A 20,867-nucleotide genomic window follows, 5' to 3' on the forward strand; every position below is an offset into this window, starting at 1 on the left:
GTGCACTTCTGACGCTTATCGCCCCTCTGGGCAACGTTTTAATATGTCTGAACCCAGCGGAAATATTAAAGAAGAGTTATTTTCCCCATGATAATCCAATCAAATATTCGATATTGTCGAATATTCGAAGTGGTTCGAATATTCGAACTTTTCGAATACACTTTTTTCGAATCGAATACGAATAGTGCGAATTTAATATTCGACGAATATTCGAAACTTTCGAATATTCGCACACACCTAATAATAAGTACATGTGTTACAAATGAAAGTTAGTTATTTCTTAATACTTGTCAGCAATGCTGCTGCCTTGTAAACAACGTGTTAATGCTTTTAAAGCGTGTGACTGTAAAACTTCAGTAGGCCATGGGCCCAGAAGTTTCTTCATGTTAAACGGTCGGCGGTCTAATGCCAACAGTTCGAGACTTAAGACGGCGCATCGGCGTGTCATGATGTGGACATCTATAAGAAGGTGACATTCGTCTTTATCTATAAATCCACATTCGCATTTGGAAGTTTCAGCTCTGCCGATTCTGTGCAAAAAATGTTTTGTGTATGTGGTGCCTAGCCTCAATAGGTGAATCAAAGTTTCCATACTTCTATCTAATGCCAGCGTAATTTTCAATTCAATAAATGAATCGATGTGATATAAATCGCAGCTCTTTGTACTTTGGCCAGACCAAGCAGTTTTGCTCATTCTAAAAGTTGTATTCTTTATAATTGGTAAAGAAATAGTAACGTCTTTATGATGTGCTTGTCGTGCTGCTTCATCGGCAGCTGTGTTTCCAGGAACTTCCAATTTTTTTCCGTCCCCATATACCTTCGTTCACACACCGTCATTGAAGTGCCCTTCGTGAACACTCTTTTACCTTCTGTGCTTTCACCGTAGAAACTGCGTCCCAACTTTCACTCTTAATGATCGTGCTCGATTATGTAGCTTGTTCTTGTACTTTCATGTGTTGTGACATCGCTCCGAATAATTGCAGCCTCAGCAACGTGCCCTTCTTTCTTTCTTTCTTTCTTTCTTTCTTTTTCTCTTTCTTACTTTCTTTCTTTCTTTTTTTCTTTCTTTCTTTCTTTCTTTCTTTTATATGCGAAGCATTCCTTAGAGAACTTCGGCGACTTCGAGCGTATCTATGTATCTATCTAGCTGCTTATGTTTGGGTGCTCTCGTTGTCACCCCCTTAACTTAGCGTGAACCAAAACTAGCATGGGAAGGTAAGATGGTTTGACGAATATGATGCGCTGGTCAAGCCATGAATAATGCCAGAATTCCGTCGCGTACGTCGTCAAACACTTCCCACCAAATATAGTGGCACGTACCCACGGGCGGGTATGTGCCGCTGGTAGGGGGGTATGTGCCGCAGGTGATTGATACTTTTTTTTATTATTCATACTGTCGATCCCATCAGGGATCTTTTCAGGAAGGGCATATTAAATTGTTACAATATGACAATACAAATATGAAATATTCAATTATGCATAAAAAATATTGGCGATTAAGAAAGGCAGACGAGAAGACGTAATAGTACATCATAATATTAGTACATCCTAATACGTAAAAAAGGGGTGATCAGAGAGGTGTATAATGGCAAAACTGAAGTAAAAAATACGTTTATGTAAAAATGGTGAAAATAGACGAAGTAACAGTATGTAGAATCAACGAAATTATGCGTACAGTGTAACAGCAAAAAAAAAGGGAACAAAGAGGCATACAAAGGGAAAACAGGAGCAAAAAACGCACTGATGTAAAAAAAGTTATACAGAAGTAAGGATGATACAGGAGGCTTATAACTGGGCAGCATGTAGCTGATCTTCAAGCAGTGTTAAAAAGGAAGATAACGTCGCGCTTGTTGTTACGCTAGGATCCAGCCTGTTCCATTCACGTGTCATTAAAGGAAAAAATGAATATTTATGACTTTCCGCATGGATGACATGCTCATGTAATGATAATGCGTGTTTGTGCCGCGTTTGTCGTGTTTGGGTTAAAGATAAGTATTTGGAACTGTCAATTTTTATGTCTTTGTGAATTAGCTGGTACATCATTTTTAATCGCGCAAGCTTGGCTCGGTTTTGTAAGGTGAGGATACCGGCCTGTTTTAGTAATTCTGTGGGTGAATCTTTTAGCCTATATTTATTATAAATGCATCTTAGTGCCTTCCTCTGGACTGCCTCGAGTTTGTAAGTGAGTTCTTTAGTGGAAGCAAACCAAACAACGTTAGCGTACTCCAAAGTTGATCTGACAAAAGTTTGGTATGCTAATAGCTTTGTGATAGGGGGGGGCTAGTCTCAGACGTCTATTTAAAAAAACAATTTTTTCAGAGCAGACGAAGTGACGTTGCTTACGTGGCGTTCCCATCTAAAGTCATAAGTTAGTGTTAAGCCAAGGTATTTATACTCTTTCACTGCGCTGAGTGTGACGCTGCCTATATTGTAGTCTAAATCAGATGTGTGTTTTTTTCTCGTAATTGATAGGACAGCTGATTTTTTAACGTTCAGTGTCATTTGCCATTCTTTACATTATTTGAATACTAAAGATAAAGAGTTGTTTAATGCAAGATGGTCACTATAATAAGAGTCAATTACTTTGTATAAAACGCAGTCATCAGCGAAAAGTCTCACGCTGACAGGAATATTACAAGGCATATCATTAATGTATATAAAAAATAAAATTGGAGCCAGAATGCTTTTTTGTGGAACTCCGGATCTTACGCTAGATTTATGGGAATGTTGCCGGCTGACTTCTACAAACTGGGTGCGGTCACTAAGATAATCTTTTATCCAATCGACAATGGGCCCTTTCCTCAAGGTTAGTTCGAGTTTATGAATTAGTTTGTCATGTGATACCCAGTCGAAAGCTTTTGAAAAGTCAAAAAGATAAGATCGATTTGTTTCTGTAGGTCGACACTCAGCGATTCATCGTGTACAAGTCCAAGTAGTTGCGTGACTGTGGAGACACCTTTTCGAAATCCATGCTGACAGGGTGTTAGCATTTGTTCCTTTTAAGGTGTTTGGTTATGTGCTTTAAGATGATGTGTTCCAGCAGTTTGCAGGCTGTGCATGTCAGTGAAATGGGTCTGTAGTTAGAGGGTTCGGTTTTACTTCCTGATTTATGAATAGGTTTTATTTTAGCTGTTTTTCAGTCGTTAGGGAGGGTCCCTGATGACAATGATTTGTTAAAGATTATAATAGGTACTTGGCTATCCACTCAGCGTATCTGCGAAGGAATGCATTTGATATATTGTCAGGTCCTGATGATTTCTTAGAATCTAGTTTGAGCAGCAAATTAAGTATGCCTGCTTCGGTTATTATTAGCTGATCTAGAGGCTTTAATTCTGACGGACGTGTCTGTGGTAGTGTGCCATCGTCCTCCGTGAAGATAGAGCAGAAGTAGTCATTAAGCAGATTAGCAGACCTTCGGTTGTCTACGTCTATCACTCCGTCATCATTGCGAGTTTTCGGGTTTATGTAGTTCCAGAACTTCGTTGGGGCTGATTTCAAAAAGTTAGTGAGTGTATTTGTGAAGTAGAATTGCTTAGCTGTCTTAATTTTTGATTTCATGTATTCAATAGCCGTGCTGAGATCGTGCTGTGTGTATTTTAATGGGTTGGTTTTCAGTAGTTTTCTCATCCTCTTTACTTTACGTTTGGCATGTATAACATTGCGCGTAATCCATGGATTACGCTTATTAGGCTGCTTCTTTCTAATCGGCACGTACTTATTTATACAAAGAGAAATGATCGCTTTTAGCGCGACCCACAAGGCATCGATGTCGGTACTGCTGTTACGGGAAAGTTCAACAAACGATTCATACTCATCAGCAAGGTGATCAAGTATATTAGTGTCCTCAGCTTTACTGTAGTCAGGGTACGCGACTATTTCTTGAGGGGTAACAGTGTCATAAAGGGGTACGGTGCAAGATGTGATCTTGTGATCGGAAATACCATCTAGAAGACACAAATTAGTTTCTTCGCTTATGAAGTGATGGCTGAGAAATATTAGGTCTAATATGAAAGAGCTGGATCCCTGTATACGTGTAGGTTCAGTAGTAGTATCTATACAGTTCAGTTCAGTGTGGTACTATCTATACAGGAACGACGAGAACACACATGGGCACTTTTAACGTGGGAGCGTAGAGAAATACCCGACATTGTTAGCGTCAACCCGACGAATGAAAATAATAAATGTCAGCGTCCCAGCTGGAATCGAACCCAAGCATTCTGCTTGGCCATGAAGCATTTTACTATAGAGCTACTCTAGGTCTCGGAACTACTTTTTAAACAGACACCAATCTTCGTGAAACGTCAATAGTGGTTGCAATGATGCCCATTCAAATTGATATACATTAGATGTGTACTCCTTTGGTACAGTCGTCACGTCGGGTTAATGTCAATTGGTGTTAGTTGCCATGCGCTGAAGCTGATATATGTAGAAGTACCAGGGCCAACATCTTTGCGAGCATCAGCTCTTTATATCAGCTTCTGCTGTCGCTAATATGCATGTTCCAGTTGACATCGTTGCGCAAGTGCAAACAACTGGTTGTATAAACATCTGCAACTCTTCAGCATATGTCTGTGCACGCAACATTTGAACATATATTTAGTGTTATTTCATGACGTGTCACTCAATACCAAAACTTGCAACATGGTCCCCTTCTTCCACATGCTTCGCATAACGTCGATTTCCAGGTACGTGGGATCTACCATTTTTTACAGCATGTTCCTTTACGGCACTGTTAACGCATAAACCAAAACCCGAACGCAGGCTATCAATAAGAAAGCACTGCGCACGGGTCTCGATAACGCTTTGGCGTTCTACTCTGGATCTTGAAGCTGAAGTGTTCTCTGTGCCTTTTTTTTTTTTGGCAAGTCAATCTGAAGATATCAATTTCGTAGATTGAACTCAAAATATCTGCAGCATTTAAGCATTACTGTAATCTTGGAAACTTTTCCACCAAAATATGCGTCCTTATCAGCACCACCTCTTCACATATACGCAAGCATATACGCAAGCCACAGGCCCTAGCGCCGTCAGCACAGTAATGCTCAAACGGGTCGTGACACACGCTCGCTCTTCGTCAAATACCCGGCTGACATCTCCGCGTCATTCTATCTCGCCACTGCCATTTCCCCTTGCCTGCCTCTCTAAGGGCTTTTTTTTTATTCCAGACTTTTAAGAAGTGGTGAAGCGAATTAATGTCACCTAGGGGAAAGTGTAAGTCGCTCATAGGTTTTATAAAGCTACTGGCGCTAGTGGCGAAATTGAATTTCGTTGGCCTCTAGTGGGACGTGTTGTAAACTGCAATGGAGGCCCCCGGTAGTGAAACGCTGAACGTCACTTCCTTGGTGTTGCTTGAATGGCGTTTCCCGAGTCACAATGCACGAGACACTACCTTCCCTCTAGGCACATTTAGAGTGCACCGACATGATGAGGTGGCGAGTGTCAAGTCTGCTACATTAATACGACAGTGAAAGCAGCCATCACTCTGAGGTCCAAGGAGGCAAGAAAGAATAAGGTGGCGATTTGTCGTTCGCAGAATTTTCTGGTAGCCACATACGCTTACTGGAAACAACTAGTAATAATTATTATTACGTGAATTCCGTAAACGTCACTGTCTAATCAAAATAAATTTGTCCGTCATGTGTTGCTAGCATAAGCCACCCGCTTTTGGCATCACGCAAGAAAACCTTGTGTCTGCGCAAAAGGGGAAACGATTTATGAGGTGTAATTAAAGTTGAACGCAAGAAAAGTGTGATGATTTCCTTCCTGCGTATACTGCTGGAAAAAACAGCACTTTACTGTCTGCTTAGGCCGGCAGGCAGGCAAGGAACTTTATTAATGCTACTCGAAGATACTTATTTAAAAATATAGATCAATGAAAATTGAGCTGTTTATGGGACGTTTTATGCTAATTTCAAATATATAATTAGTTTTCTTGCAAGTTGCTTACTTTTAGCACTGTGAAATGACAAATTTAAAACCTTAACCCTTCCCCCCACTCTTTTCATCCTTTAAATTCCGTAATTTTTTTACCATTCATAGTTCATAATGTCTGAAATAAAGTGTAGAATGCAAATAACTAATTAGAAAGCACCCGCAAAATATGTAATAGGCGGGAAAAATAATGGACGTAAAAAGTCAATATTTCACCTACCCTAGTAACGGTTAATTTTACATAAAATGTTTTAATATACAGTACAATATTGAGATTTAAGCTAAATAATTGCATTTGCCATACTTTCGGAAAAACTTGGGCAAAATTTCATGCAGATCCGAGCACTAGAAGTGCCCGAAAAAGGAGGGGGAAATTGAAAAAAATGCGAAATTTGTGTTTTGAGAAAAGCGAGTTTTTAAGTTAAAATTGAGTTTTTATTTTCTGAAAGATATCATTAAATCGGATGAAATTGTACTCCAAAAAGAACAATCCTTCTTGTAGTGGCCACTGCGGCTAAAATACGCCAGCCCCATGAGTTTGTCCCTCTCGGCTTTTTCGACCCGACTCCTCACAGACATTTCGCTCACAGACAGGGCCATGGAACGCTTGCCAAACTTCCGCTCCATGTAGCAGAGCCTTGTGCCAATTTCAAGCTAGGAAGAAGTTCGACAGGACTGCGAAATCCAAACTAAGTTCAGTGTCATGCCATTTTGCGGCCATGTTTGTGCCACATACCGTCGTACATAATCGCAATGTCATCCCTGCTAAGTTTTCTTACTGCGAGCTTTTTTGACCTCTCAAGATTGGCGCTGACGTCATCCATTGCCGCATCACGAACTTTCCGGCTGATGGGTGTGAATGACTTTTGATGCATTGGTTTTTGCAAGCCAACAACTGCCGGAAATCGGACCAGTTGCTCGTAGTCTATTCCTACAGAGCGCGCCGCACAACAGCTTTCACTTGCGAACAATGCTTTTCCATTCATAACGGAGATAATTACACGGGAAAAGCATTAATCAGCTGCGCTGCTCGACAAGACATGGACCCCGCAAATAGGCTTCACAGTACATACAGGCGCGCAGCGGCCAATGGCGGTCCCCGATCCGTACCACGTGATAAGCCAGTCGCGGTGCTCGAAAAACGTGCAGTAGCGTGCTTCTTTTTATTATTTCTTGCGCCCCATCAGCGAGGGAAACTGTTGTTACTTGAAGAGTGAGGCTCGACTCTTCGGCTAATACGATCAACAATGGCGAGCGGCGGCGCATTATCGGCGGCAAGGTGCTCGAAGACTGCACACTTTAGACCTTTTAACAGGCACCTTGTGCTCTTTAGATGCAATTTAAAGCATTTCCAGGTAAGTCTCGACCTGTATTTTTTTCATAACAGTAGAGGTAATAATCTTATCAAAACAGACAAAAATAAAAAATCAGTAATTTTAAAAAAACTCGCGTTTTTCGACCCGCATCTCCCCTTAATTTAAGGCATTTTATATGTGAAGCATTTCTCAGCGAACTTCAGCAACTTTGAATCTATCTATCTATCTATCTATCTATCTATCTATCTATCTATCTATCTATCTATCTATCTATCTATCTATCTATCTATTGCAAAAACCAGCGCCACTGGGTACCAGCGTCCAGTGCCATGCCTGATTATGGGCCCAGTATGGCGCTGGTACCAGCGCCTCCCAGCGCAGGTACTGGGACGCTGGAGCGGCAGGGTCCCAGTACTCTGCGCAAAATGGCTTCCCAGGGATAAAACGGGCGTGCCCATTCGCCATAAATAAATAAATATATAAGTAAAATGACGTGCACTCATAACAAAAATTTTAAAAAATTAAAATAAAAAAAAATCCCGCACGACGACATTTGAACTCGCTACCTCCTGATCTCTAACCGGGTACGCTACCCACTACGCCGCGCCATAAGGTGCTTGTGGGGTTGTAAAACGACTATTTATCCGAAGAACGCACTGTTCAACTTCATGTTTACAAGTCGCAGTCAAGACTGACACAATATTCCTTTCCAAATAATAATTGCGTCTTGATTCGACAGTGACGATCGGCTTCCGGGCACCGAATGACGAGCAGATATTAGCAAGAGCGCAAAGTTTTTTGAAGCATCTACATCTTAACCCTGAAAAATCTCAGTTGACTGGAGGAGCAACCACAGATTGTCAGCTGTTGCTGCCGATAATTTTTTTTTCTTTGATAGTCGTTTGGCGCATTTGCTTCTGGTCAACAAGTGCAGATGATTTACATGTCTTGTTTGGTAGATATACACGCACACGAGTGAATATTGAGTATTTTTCTTTCACGCAAGCGACGATGTAGCAGTACACATCTGGCGTGCCAGATTACATATTTGCAGTTATATCGATACCTGCAACTAAGAAACCGCCGAAGAAATTACTGATGCAATCCACTGAAAAAGTATGCCAGTATGTTAGTTCACTAACGCGTAACAAATTGCCAACTCAAAATTGCGTGTTCTTACGCACGAGTCAGAGAAGTACCGGCTCCTGCGCTGAGAAGGAAGCTTTCGGTGACAGCCTACGTTGCCGAAAGCACGACACATCGATCGTCGCCGCTTTTTGTGCGGGCACCACACACACGTATAAATGATCGATTTAGGCTCAGGGATGTCTAAACTGTACTTTACAGTCATTCTTACACTTTAGAATTGTGCCTACTTAAAGTAAAAAGCGCCGGCAGCAGGTACCCCAACGCGGGCGGCACGATAGGCCTAGACGGGGCACTGGGTAAGGCTGCTTTCGAAGCAGCTGAGTTTCGATGCTTGAAGTTTCTGCATTTAAGCTTCGCAGTATTTCTAACTGTTACCTAAACTGTACCTGAAGTAAGCGGAAGGTCAATAAATGCCAGATATGCATTTATGGAGTGGCGATGGCAAGCGACAGCCGTTTTTCTGGCCGCCGATGGCAGTAAACAGCGGGCGTGCCAGTGTACAGATATATGCAGTTATATCAATACCAACAATTAAAAAAAAACACCCACAGAAATACCAATGCGATCCGCTATAAACGTATGCCAGTGAGTCAGTTCACGAAGGCGTATCAAATTACCAACTGAAAATTGCGTGTTGTTACATATCAGTCGGAGAAGTACCGGCTAAGTGCGGCCGGCAGCTATCGGTGACAGCCTGCGTAGCTGAAAGCGCCACGTTCGATCGTCAGCGCTCCTTGGGCGAACATCGACACAGGACAAAATAGTTGATTTAGGTTCATGGATGTCTAAACTATACTTTACAGTTATTTTCACACTTTAAAGTCGTGTGTACACGAAGCAAGAAGCGCCGGTAACATATATACCAACGTGGCTGGCACGACAGGTTTAATGCTCGCTGGGCCGTGCACTGGGTAAGACCGCTTACGTATGCTCGGTATCTGTTATAAAATTACTTATGCTCGGTATCTGTTAGGGTAGCATCTCTCCCTGCCGTCGAATCAAGCGGTTTATATTCAACGATACCGAAAGAAACCACGGCACACGCTACAATAACATTCACGCTGCAGCTGCGCTGGTTGAAACAGTGCGTGCTCCAGTATTCACCAGCGTTTGCCAGTGAAAATTCCAGTGCTTCCAGCGCTTCGCAGTGCGCACCAGCATCACAGCGGTCGAGCCAGCGCCCCTACCAGTGCGACACAGCTTTTTCCCAGTGCGCTCAACAAGGGCCAGTGATTACAAGCGTGTACCAGCGTCTCCAGCGTGTACCAGTGCCAAAAAACGTACTGGCATCACGCTGTTCTTGCAATAGGGTATCTATCTATCTATCTATCTATCTATCTATCTATCTATCTATCTATCTATCTATCTATCTATCTATCTATCTATCTATCTATCTATCTATCTATCTATCTATCTATCTTGTTTGTGCTCTCCAGACCTTATCGTTAATGGTATTTACACGAACATTGCTGTAGCATAACATGACAGTATGATGAACATGAATGACTAGTCATATAATTGAAATCATGAATAAGTTGTCATGAACAGCATGGTTAAGACGTCATGACTGTGGTGCTTCTGTGACCTTTTCTTAACTTGATATAATGAAAGATTGGTGTGGTGAGAACTTTGTGCATGAGCAACGCAATTTACTGGTGGTACTCTGAAAATCATGGCATGCAAGTCATGTGCAGCATGATTTACATGCGACACTCGGGGTGCGGCTCACGGTGGTTACGCTAGCTGAATGTGCGCCAAATTCGGGATTTCGGGACGTGACTTCATGACGAGTATAAATGACAAGTGAGAAAATCGAAATCATGACATGTGATGAGCCAAATGTCTTCCAGGCCACGCTCATAACACGCTCAGGACCATTTTACTAGTTGATATATACCAATGTTAATAGTTTTTTACGTGACTGCATCACAAAAATAAATGAAAAGTCACTCCTGCTTGGACCGAGAAGGTCTGCAGTATACTTAAATAAAAAAAAAAGTGGTAATACGGAAATATTCACATGTCATGAGCATTAAGTATTGTAACGCACGCTCGTAGCGCGCCCTAAACAAGTTCGCTAACTTGATATGCACCAAAATTGGTATTGCGTGACGCTACTGTATGACGAACATAAATGACAAGTGGTAGTATAGAAACCAGGACACTTCAAGTGCAACAATTTCATGCCACCCTCATGGCACGCTCACAGCGCTGGCTTGATATGCGAATTCAGCACGATGACGCGACTGCATTACAAACATAAATGAGAAGTGGCAATATAAAAATTTTGTAGCTCATGCACAACATGACTTTCTCTCCACGCTCATGGTGTGCTCGCGGCTGTTTCGCTTGCTTGGTATGCACATATTTGGTATTGCGTGACAGGACTGTATGACAAACATAAGTGGCAGGTGGTCACATGAAAATTTTGGCATTCATGCTATGTACAAAGCGATTTTCATGTCATGCTGATGACATGCGTGCAGCCGTTTCGCTAGATTGGCATACACCGAAATAGGCATTGCGTAACATGACTCTATTACAAACACAAATGACAGATTCACAGATGCGAATTGCGACATGTATATTATGTACAGCACCATTTCATCCTTGCCGGCTGCTTCACATTACGTCGATTCCCGGAATGCATGGAACCTGCCGGCTTTTTTTTTTTTTGCAGCGTATGTTAATGCAATTACTGCCGCCTATCACGTACCTGGCTTAAACTAGCTGTCTGTTGTCTAGGTTAAGTGTAAGACGCAGGCTTTTTTAAATGCGTGCCCTGCATTCTGAGGGTCGTTTTCAGTGGAACTTAGTCTGAACGAAATTTCCGTGGCCAGAAAAGATATTCAGCGACGTTCACGCATTGATTCGATTCAGCCTTGGTGATGCGAATTGTCTGTTACATAAAGTATTAAAACGCTTACCCATTTTTCTAAATTATTATTAACTCATTTTAAAAGCACTCTAAATGACCTTTCCGTCTGTGATGACTCCGTCAAACTTTAAGGAACTTAGCGCCATTTCAGAACCGGCTTTCATTGCTTTTCCCTCGCAGCAAATTTTTGCTTCTATTTATTAATCAATGGAGAGTGAGAAGGGACAGAGGTAAACCCCCTCTTCCTTCACCTCGCCCGGTAAAACTGCCGGACTTTAAATAAACTTTATTCATTCATTCATTCCATCATTCATATATTAATGGCAAACCAGTTCCTTTAGACGTATAGATGTTCATCCCATGATAACGTACAGCCAACGCAATTGCAGCCACCTCCAGTCTCCCCTCTTCCAATTGTATTCACCGTTGCCGTTGCTGTCGTAGTTGTCTTCCGGAGACTCTGTACGAGAACTGGAGTCACGCCATCTGAAACCGTCGTGCTTCTCGCGTGCCCGAGGCAGCTAAGCGTCATGGAAACAACGATTTTCGGAACGATCTTTGTCAAGACTGCCACTAACGCATATAATACGATATACATACGAAGCTTAGATTGGGAATGCCTCGTAACTCGGTATTGTTTTCTCCGGAGTGGAAATCACTGCCACTGAATCACCCATTGTTGGCATCCGTTGGTCCCACCCAGGCCAGCAGAAAGCCAGAAGCAAGAAAGTCTAAAAGAAACGTGGCATTAGGCACTATCTTACGAAAATACAGCTGAAAGTTTCGTGTGTGAATACTTATTTTGTTTGAACTAGAAAGTACGTGGTGAGAACAATGTGTATACCAGTTGAGAGAAGCTTTAAAGAGCAATAGAAAAGTAAGAAAGCAAAGAATTTTACATAATAAATTTGGTTAAGTGCAGTGCAGTTACCATGTAAGTATCATATATAGAAAGCATAGCCACTTAGTCGTGTCATGCAATGTCGCAACTAATCATTTTCACATTTACAGTGAAAGCTGTTATGAGATCGCAACAATGGGGCCGGCTATAGTTCGCCGCAGCCGCCACCGTTAACCATAACGGCTACCACGTACGCGAAATAAGGAAAAAAAAAAGTCAAGAAAAAATGCTTTGAAGGTAATGGTGTTTGAACCTGGATCTTCTGCATGGCACCCCATTGTTGTACATGAGAGGAATATTTTTCTTGGATTCCCAATTTTTTCTCTTAGATGGTATTGATTACAATTGAGATTTACGTATATACACAGCATACAACATAATAATTACCACCTCCACAAAAGTTCAATGCGCATTACAAAAAAGAAAAATGAGGGGCTCTTAGGCTTCACCTTTAAGAGTTGAACTCAATTGCGATATTCTGTTCCTAGTGCCCACTTCAAACACTTAGTGTATGAAATCTTTTCGAATTTGCTATGCACCCACTGCGTGGCCTTAATGGTGCAGTAACGTGTGTGCCTTTTGTAGTGGGTGAGTGGCTTTAAACAATCAAGTCATTATGATAACCCCAGGTTCTGACGCCCGATGGCAATGTACGCTTCTACCACGCATTGTTACGGCAATAGTTCATGTTGTATTGCGAGATATATATACACGATGCGTGTGCTTGTTGGGCATGAGAGTTACTTTCACTGTATTTCCAGACAGGTGAATTTATTTTCACTGTAATCACAAGTAGAGGCGTGGCTCTGTAGTAGAACACCCACTTGCCATTCAAACGACCCCGATTTGATGCCCACTCGGGTCTAGCACTTTTGATTATTGATTTTACTTGCCTCTTTCTGAATTTTCCAGTCACGCTAAGATGCAGCTACGTTGGTCACATCGGTCAATTTGGTGCCGACACCGACGCCGACGCCGGAATTTTTGCGAAACGAGCTCGTTAACGCTGTCTTATTGACAAATTTCATGCAACACTGTGTTATAAAAGGGTATTTGAGCAGTACACTTCCTCAACTCTGGATATCAGTTCGGCTGAATCTACAGTTGTTAATATGCGTTTTTTAGCTGCACAGTCATTTGTACAAAATGTGATCGCGAATATGTATACACTGGTTCCACATGCCTGTCTAACATGCGAGTTTTCCATGAGCTCTGTATGCCCATTAGCAATATCATGTGTTACATATCATTGCATTTTGGTGATACAAGGTAACGTATTCTATGAGAATTTACTAGTTAGTATTGTATGACACTGTATGACATTCTGCGACTATTACAAAACCCACACAAAAAAGATAGATAAACAAGAAGGCATGCCTTGTGCGTGTCCCTCTTCTGTGTGTGCGTTTTATAAGCTGCAGAATCTCGACCCATGTTCTACCGCTGAGATACGTCGGTGTTTGACCTTCCGTTGCCAATTGACCCTATTCAAGCTTTGTGTCATGCGAAAATTGCGTCAACATGTCTACTAACGCATTTTACAACAGTATAGCCGCAATCGGGCGTCACGCGATGCAAATTTTAGTAATATGAAAAGAGCATGGATACGGTAGCATCCATGCACGTGTGCACTTCTAAGAAATCCTGGTCAAGTGGCGAATCTTTGTTAAAAATCTCCTACAAGAGTCTCTTGAGGAACAGAATAAAAAATTGCCCGCAGCTTCCCTCGGGGGAACACTGAGGAGGATGCGGAGCATATAATTGGTTAACGGGGTGTTAAAGTGCGACTTACTTGGGTCGATGGCTAAATTGGTTAACGTGGTTGTGAAATGGGGTGTTAAATTGCGACTTACTTGGGTCGATGGCTAAATTGGTTAACGTGGTTGTAGGAGGGGGTGTTAAATGAGTGAACACGTACACACGTATGCGAAAGGGCGGCGCCGGTCGAAGGGACGTCGATCATTGTGTTTGTGGATTCATTGGAATTCATTTCACCGCGACCTTGGACGTCGACGCGCCGTACAAACCAACCGACGAGCGGCAACTGAGCGAGCGAGCGCCGACCTTGAGTATATATACAGCGCGACGGCGCATGCACTGTCAGCTGTCGAATGTTCGAGAAGGGGGAGAAGCGCAACGGCGCATGCGCGCGCGTCAGCTGCCGATGTTCTCGAAGCGCGACGGCGCATGCGCGCGCGTCAGCTGCCGATGTTCTCGAAGCGTGACGGCGCATGCGCGCTACATTATACAGCTAGCGAATGTTCGTGAAGAGGAGAAGCGCACGCGGTGTGTAGAGGAGGAAGGGTGCACAGATGGTGGAGGAGTGAAGCGCGCGCGGTGTGTAGAGGAGGAAGGGATGCACAGATGGAAGAAGGAGGAGAAAGCTTGCGGACGGCGCCGCACTACAAGCCTCGAGTATTAGATGCTCCGCATCTAAAACGACAATTTTCTCAATTTTCCTACCTGCACACTTCCCAGCAGCCGGCTTTTTAGGGGCCAAGCTCTTCATAGCGGCACCAGTTCGTCCCTCGTAGCTGTTGTAGGGTGTAACAAGTATAACAGTTTGATCTATAAGGTAGAGCCGGTGAGAGATTTCTTCTGTGCGTTGTTGAACAATAAAAAATAGTGCTCAATGTACATGTCAATGGCTGCTAATGGGGAATGAGAGACAGGAGCATTCGGCTTTTAGTTAACCCGCATGCTGCGATCCCCATTAGCAGCCATTGGCATGTACATTTAGCACTATCTGACAATAAAGGGTTGCTACGTTATACTCGCTGGGTGTAACCTCCTTAGTTTTAGAAAGGTTTAGCGAGCGTTGAGCCGCAGTGCCATGAATACAATGAACTAGTATATACCATGAATGAACTCGAGGTGGTTAAAGGTGGGAAGTAGATACGAAGCGCTAGCCGTAAGAAAGTAAAAGCCGAATTCTCCTGTCTCTCATTTCCCATTAGCTGCCATTGGCATGTACATTGAGCACTATCTGACAGGAAAAGGTTGCTACGTTATACTCGCTGGGCGTCACTTCTTTGTTTTAGAAAGGTTTAGTTAGCGTTTGGCCACAGTGCCATGAATACAGTGAACTAGTATATACCATGAGCACGAAGTGGTTAAAGGTGGGAAGTAGACACGAAGCGCAAGCCGTAAGAAGGTGTGCGTGTGCCACCTCTCGTTTAGTCCTTGGAATGTCCGCTGGATGGCGGTGCTTCTATATGGAAAATATATAATGAGAAGATGCGAGATGGTGGTACTTGGAGTGTTGAATGAATAGACAAACGGACACACAGACAGATGCATAGATGGACGCATGAAAGGACGCAGGAGCGGATGCATAGACGAACGCAGGGACGGACGCACGAACAGACGCACGCACGGACGCGCGGATGGACGCATCGACGGTCACACAGACGGACGCATAGACGGACGGAAGCAAGAAAGAATGGACAAACGAATGCTTCGCCCCACTCTCCATCATTGACTCTGTGGATATGCTGCCAATTTCTTAAGTGTACGTGGTCGATGTTGCCATGGATACGGCAAGGGATGAGAACGCTTAGCGCTTGCGTCTGCATTTTGAAGTTTGTGAAAAGAATTCTGGTTTGACGTAAAAGTAATACATTGATATTATAGTAGGAACATTGCACCGTAGATGGATAGAAAGGCGCCAAGATCTTATTGTCATGGAAGCTTCTGTTTTGCTGGGGAGCCATGACGCTTGACTCCACTTTACCCTCTTGTATGATTTTTTTATGTCACCCGTACCGCTATTGTTTTTTCACCATGATTGTTTCACGTGGATCAAAAGTAGAATTAAGATTGCTTCGAATTTGACTACTGAAATATCTGAGCTATCCTGTACAATTACTTATTTCTTTCTAGGGGTCTTCCGCAGGATCGATTATTTACAAAAAGAACAAAGAGGCATCAAGTAACCACATGCGGCTGTATGTGATGCGGTTCCTACAGCAATTCAATAGCAAATTCGTGGTCCGTACGTTATAAAGCACAAGGAGTAATTGGTAAAACTCGGCATCAGTAAGGTCCCACTTAGTATCTCGTACTTGATTATCTTAATACTCAGTAGAAAGTGCTTTAGGGGACAAATGTGCAACGTAAACACGCGTTCAGGACATTTATTACGTGTTTTTATTGTTTTATATGCACGTTGTTGTTGTTGTTGACATTATATTAAGAGACGTTGGCGCACAGTCAATGCACTGGATACTAAGCGTAATTGAAAGCAGCTGTCACAGTTATCTAGCCGAAATATTTCGAAGGCTGACTGCCTTCACCAGAAAAAGTATGAGAGCAGGACAAACTGAACACACGGGAGAGTGACACATGTAGGTTACAAGGACATTATACTATCAAGGTGCTAGCTGACACGTACTACACTCAAGATACTTCTGATATTCTAGAGAAATCAGTGCGAGGAGAATTTCACCTGCAACCATTAAAATGCGAATTCAAATTCACTGTGCCAGCCAAGCGTAGTGCAATTATTCTTCCTATATAGCGGGCTCTTGAAGCCTCCACCGGAACATCTGCGCCCTGGGCTCATTTAGGCAGAATGGGAACTGTCTGTGGGTGAATCTTGTTGTAGGTGCTCGAGTCTTTAAGGTAAGAAAAGTGACGTGTGAAAAAAAATACGTAGATGAAAGAGAGCACCGTTTTCTGCTGTAGGAACCACTTCGTACTAATTCATCTGCATTGCCACCAGGTACGTTGCGTATTCAAGAACTAACGCGCCCACGTCAGTGATGTGAAATAATTACAAGGCCACTGCATTCGGCTTCGCAAGTTGTCTTGTGGTAACGAAGTTGGCTTCACAAGTTGTCTTGTAGTACTGAAGGATGTGTGGCAGGCCAGGCCGCGTCTTCAAAGTTTGTGTTTCCCACCACCGCAGATATAGTGTGGAACAAACCTCGTTCATGTTGCGAGGACTTTGCAATGTTACCTCGGTACGAAAAGAAGGCGAGCACTGGACAGTTGTGAAACTTAAAAGAGCGCCTTTGGACTCATAAACCCCGGTTAGACTCATGTTTACTAAACCATTCTTTACGGTTACAGCTAGCCTTGTAGCAGCATTACAGTAAATAATAATTCATCAGTTTACCTTTGCATGAAATTTTTGTTACGAGACAGACAGACAGACAGACAGACAGACAGACAGACAGACAGACAGACAGACAGACAGACAGACAGACAGACAGACAGACAGACAGACAGACAGACAGATAGATAGATAGATAGATAGATAGATAGATAGATAGATAGATAGATAGATAGATAGATAGATAGATAGATAGATAGATAGATAGAATGAGATGGATGGATGAATGGATGGATGGACGGACGAATGAATGGTACAAAATGGATTAACGTACTAGAATGAGTCCATGAACTCTGTAGTGTACTTACGAAATCAATAACGAATGTCTGGAATTAGTATAGTTAACCTCCCTACCTTTCTGATATTTTTTCTCTAAGTATAAATGCCCTTTTGTTATTGTTTTTTTATGCTGAAAAGGTTCGCTAATGTATAGTAAGCTATTGTCCGTCCGACTTGTATTTGGGTCACGTGTCTATATCAGTTTTTAAATGCGAAGCATTTCTTAGCAAGCTTCGGCGACTTTGAGCGTATCTATCTATCTATCTATCTATCTATCTATCTATCTATCTATCTATCTATCTATCTATCTATCTATCTATCTATCTATCTATCTATCTATCGATCTATCTATCTATCCGCCTATGACTTCTAGCTCTCCTAGCCGTTTCGATAATGGTATCAATACCAGACTTGGTATGGCATAACATGACTGTATGAAGAATATATTTTACTAGTCATAACATTAAAATTATGACATATATGTCATGAATGTCATGATTTACATTTGATGGTCCTGCAGCTTTTGCGGTGGTTTCGTTCACGTGGCATGTGGAAAAAACTGCTATGGTATGGCATAATTGCATGGCGAACACAAGTGACAGACTCTAACATGAAAATCATGACATGCGTGTCATGAAACAACATGTACATTTCATGCTCATGATGCGCTCGTGGCCGTTTCGCTTGCGTCACATATACCAAATTTGGTTTTACAGTACGTGAATGGATGACGAAGGTATGTGACTGGTGCAAACATCATAATCATTAGATGCGTGTCATGCAACAACTTGACTACATGCCACGCTCATGATGCGCTGGTGGCCGTTTTGCTAGCTTCACTTATACCAAATTTGTTATTACGGGACGTGAATGGATCACGAAGGTATCATTCTGGTGTAAACATCATAAACATGAGATGCATGTCATGTACCAACATGACTACATAGTACGTTCATGATGCGCTCGCGGCCGTTTCGCTAGTTTCACATGTACCAAACATGGTATTACGTCACGCGAACGGATGACATAGTTAAATGACTTATCCAAACATGATAATCACGATGCGTGTCGTGTAACAACATGACTACATGTGATACTGATGATGCGCTCGCAGCCGTTTCGCTAGCTTTACATATGCCAAAATTGGTATTACGTGACGCCAATGGATGACGAAGGTAAGTGACTGGTGGAAACATGATAATCATGAGATGCGTGCCACGTGAGAACGTGACTATACGCCACAATCAAGGTGCCAATACCTTTCGAAGTGACGTGGTGCACGTGCTCACCGGCGTTCATTTCGTCGCGTCACGCCGGCGTTGCCACGCCAGGCGCCGCTCCTGCCATATACTCGCAGGCGCGCGCCACGCTGCTCTGACGCATGCGCGTTTCAGCGCATCCAACGACCCCCCGTCACGAAAAGAGGGAGACGCAGTGTTGTCTGCGTAACGCATTGGTGCGAAATGCAGCATGCCGCATTTCGCGCCGGTTGCCATCGGGCCACGCCGACAGACGCTGGTCGCGCCTGGCGTCAGTGCTCGCGTTCTGCTAACGTAGCGTCGCTGTGACCAGCGTGCGCGCGCGTCAACGCTACATTGGAGTATATTTGGCCCTTCATAATGCCCTCGTTGACGCTTTGCTAGCTCCACATTTACCTAATTTGCTGTTGCGTGACGTCAATGAACGACGAAATATATGATTCGTGCAAACATGACGCACAGCAGCTGCTGAGCCTGGCTGCTGTGCGTCAACACAGCAGGCTAATCCGCTCATGTTCGCCATGCAGGTGTCACTTCACGGGATCGTCCGCGTTTGGCTTCCTGCCCTGACTGCTGCTTCTACGGAAATAGCCCAACCGCATTTTTCCTGGCACGCCAACGACGATGAGGCTGCTTTCGGCCATCCGATGGATTCCTGCATCACACCCAAGCCACCGGTACCGTTGCTGAATCCGGCTGCTCATCTGAACCTTACTGACCCCGCCACCCCTGGCGGCATCACTCGATGCGCGGCTGGAATACCGACTGCCACCGACATCAACTCAGCAAGCTATAAAGGAGCAAGCGCGGCCGGAGACGCTTTGTGGGCCCGGCTGCTGTGCGTCAACACAGCATGCTAATCCGCTCGTGTTCGCCATGCAGGTTGGTAAAGCACACTGTGTTTTTACTAAGCTGTCAAATAACAACTTCCTGCTGCAGCTGCTGGGCCCGCATTGCTGCCTTTCCATTGTTTTTCAGTGCTGTAATGTCATCCGCTCGTTGCTGTTGTTGGCGGGTGACATCGAAACAAACCCCAGACCTGATAATCAAGCTGTATTAAACGGACTTAGGAAATTGTCTGTAGGTCTAACGCAACTAATTACGGAGATTAGAGACCTGAATTCCCAGATGAAAACAACCGACAAAGCTATAGCTGATCTGAGCGTGCGTATGACTAATCTCGAAACGCACGACCAAAACCTAGCCCTCTTGCGTTCTGTTCTAGAAAATATGCAAAGTGTTACTGCTTGCACAGCACAGGCAATCCAGAGGATAGAAACGCGCATTGATGATGCCGAAAACCATTCCAGGCGTTACAATCAACTTTTGTATGGTATTTATAAGCCTTCGGGATCAGAGTCGTTCGCGCTTTCAGAGAATATAATCATAGATCACTGTAAAAAACATCTGAACATTGCGCTTGATGCGAAAGAAATTGAGCGCGCGCATCGCTTGGGCAATCGTACAACTTGTCGAAACCGCCCCATAATAGTTAAATTCTCTTTTCACAGAACAAAAGAACAAGTCCTTTCCAACGGGCGCAAATTCAAAAGGACGGGCTTCAGTGTTGGCAAAAATTTCACACGTAATGTCCAAACTGCCCGCAAACACCTAGTTGCTTTTGCAAAAAGCAAATCTGCGCCTTATTCTCTGCGCTTTAAAACTCTTTTCATGGGTAGTAAGCACTATGCTTATGATGAGCGTACAAAGGGTGTAAAAGAGGTGCAATAGCAATCGCCTGGCCGCAAGTCACGCCCCCGAGCTACGGTACCGGAACGAGCTAACCTTTGCCTTTCCGTGATCTATACCAACGCACGAAGTTTCATCCCTAAACGCGATATCCTGTCTAGTCTTGTGTTGTCGTCCAACAGCAATTTACTGATAATAACTGAAACATCTTTGACTGATGCTATTACCGATACCGAGGTACTTGCCGATTTGCCGAGCTTCTGTCTTTATCGGAAGGATCGCAAGGCCTCACGAGGTGGTGGTGTGCTTATTGCCGTGCATCAGAATTCATCTTGCTCTCTTGTTACCA

The sequence above is a fragment of the Rhipicephalus microplus genome, unplaced genomic scaffold, assembly GCF_043290135.1.
Source record: "Rhipicephalus microplus isolate Deutch F79 unplaced genomic scaffold, USDA_Rmic scaffold_120, whole genome shotgun sequence".
Taxonomy (NCBI): domain Eukaryota; kingdom Metazoa; phylum Arthropoda; class Arachnida; order Ixodida; family Ixodidae; genus Rhipicephalus; species Rhipicephalus microplus.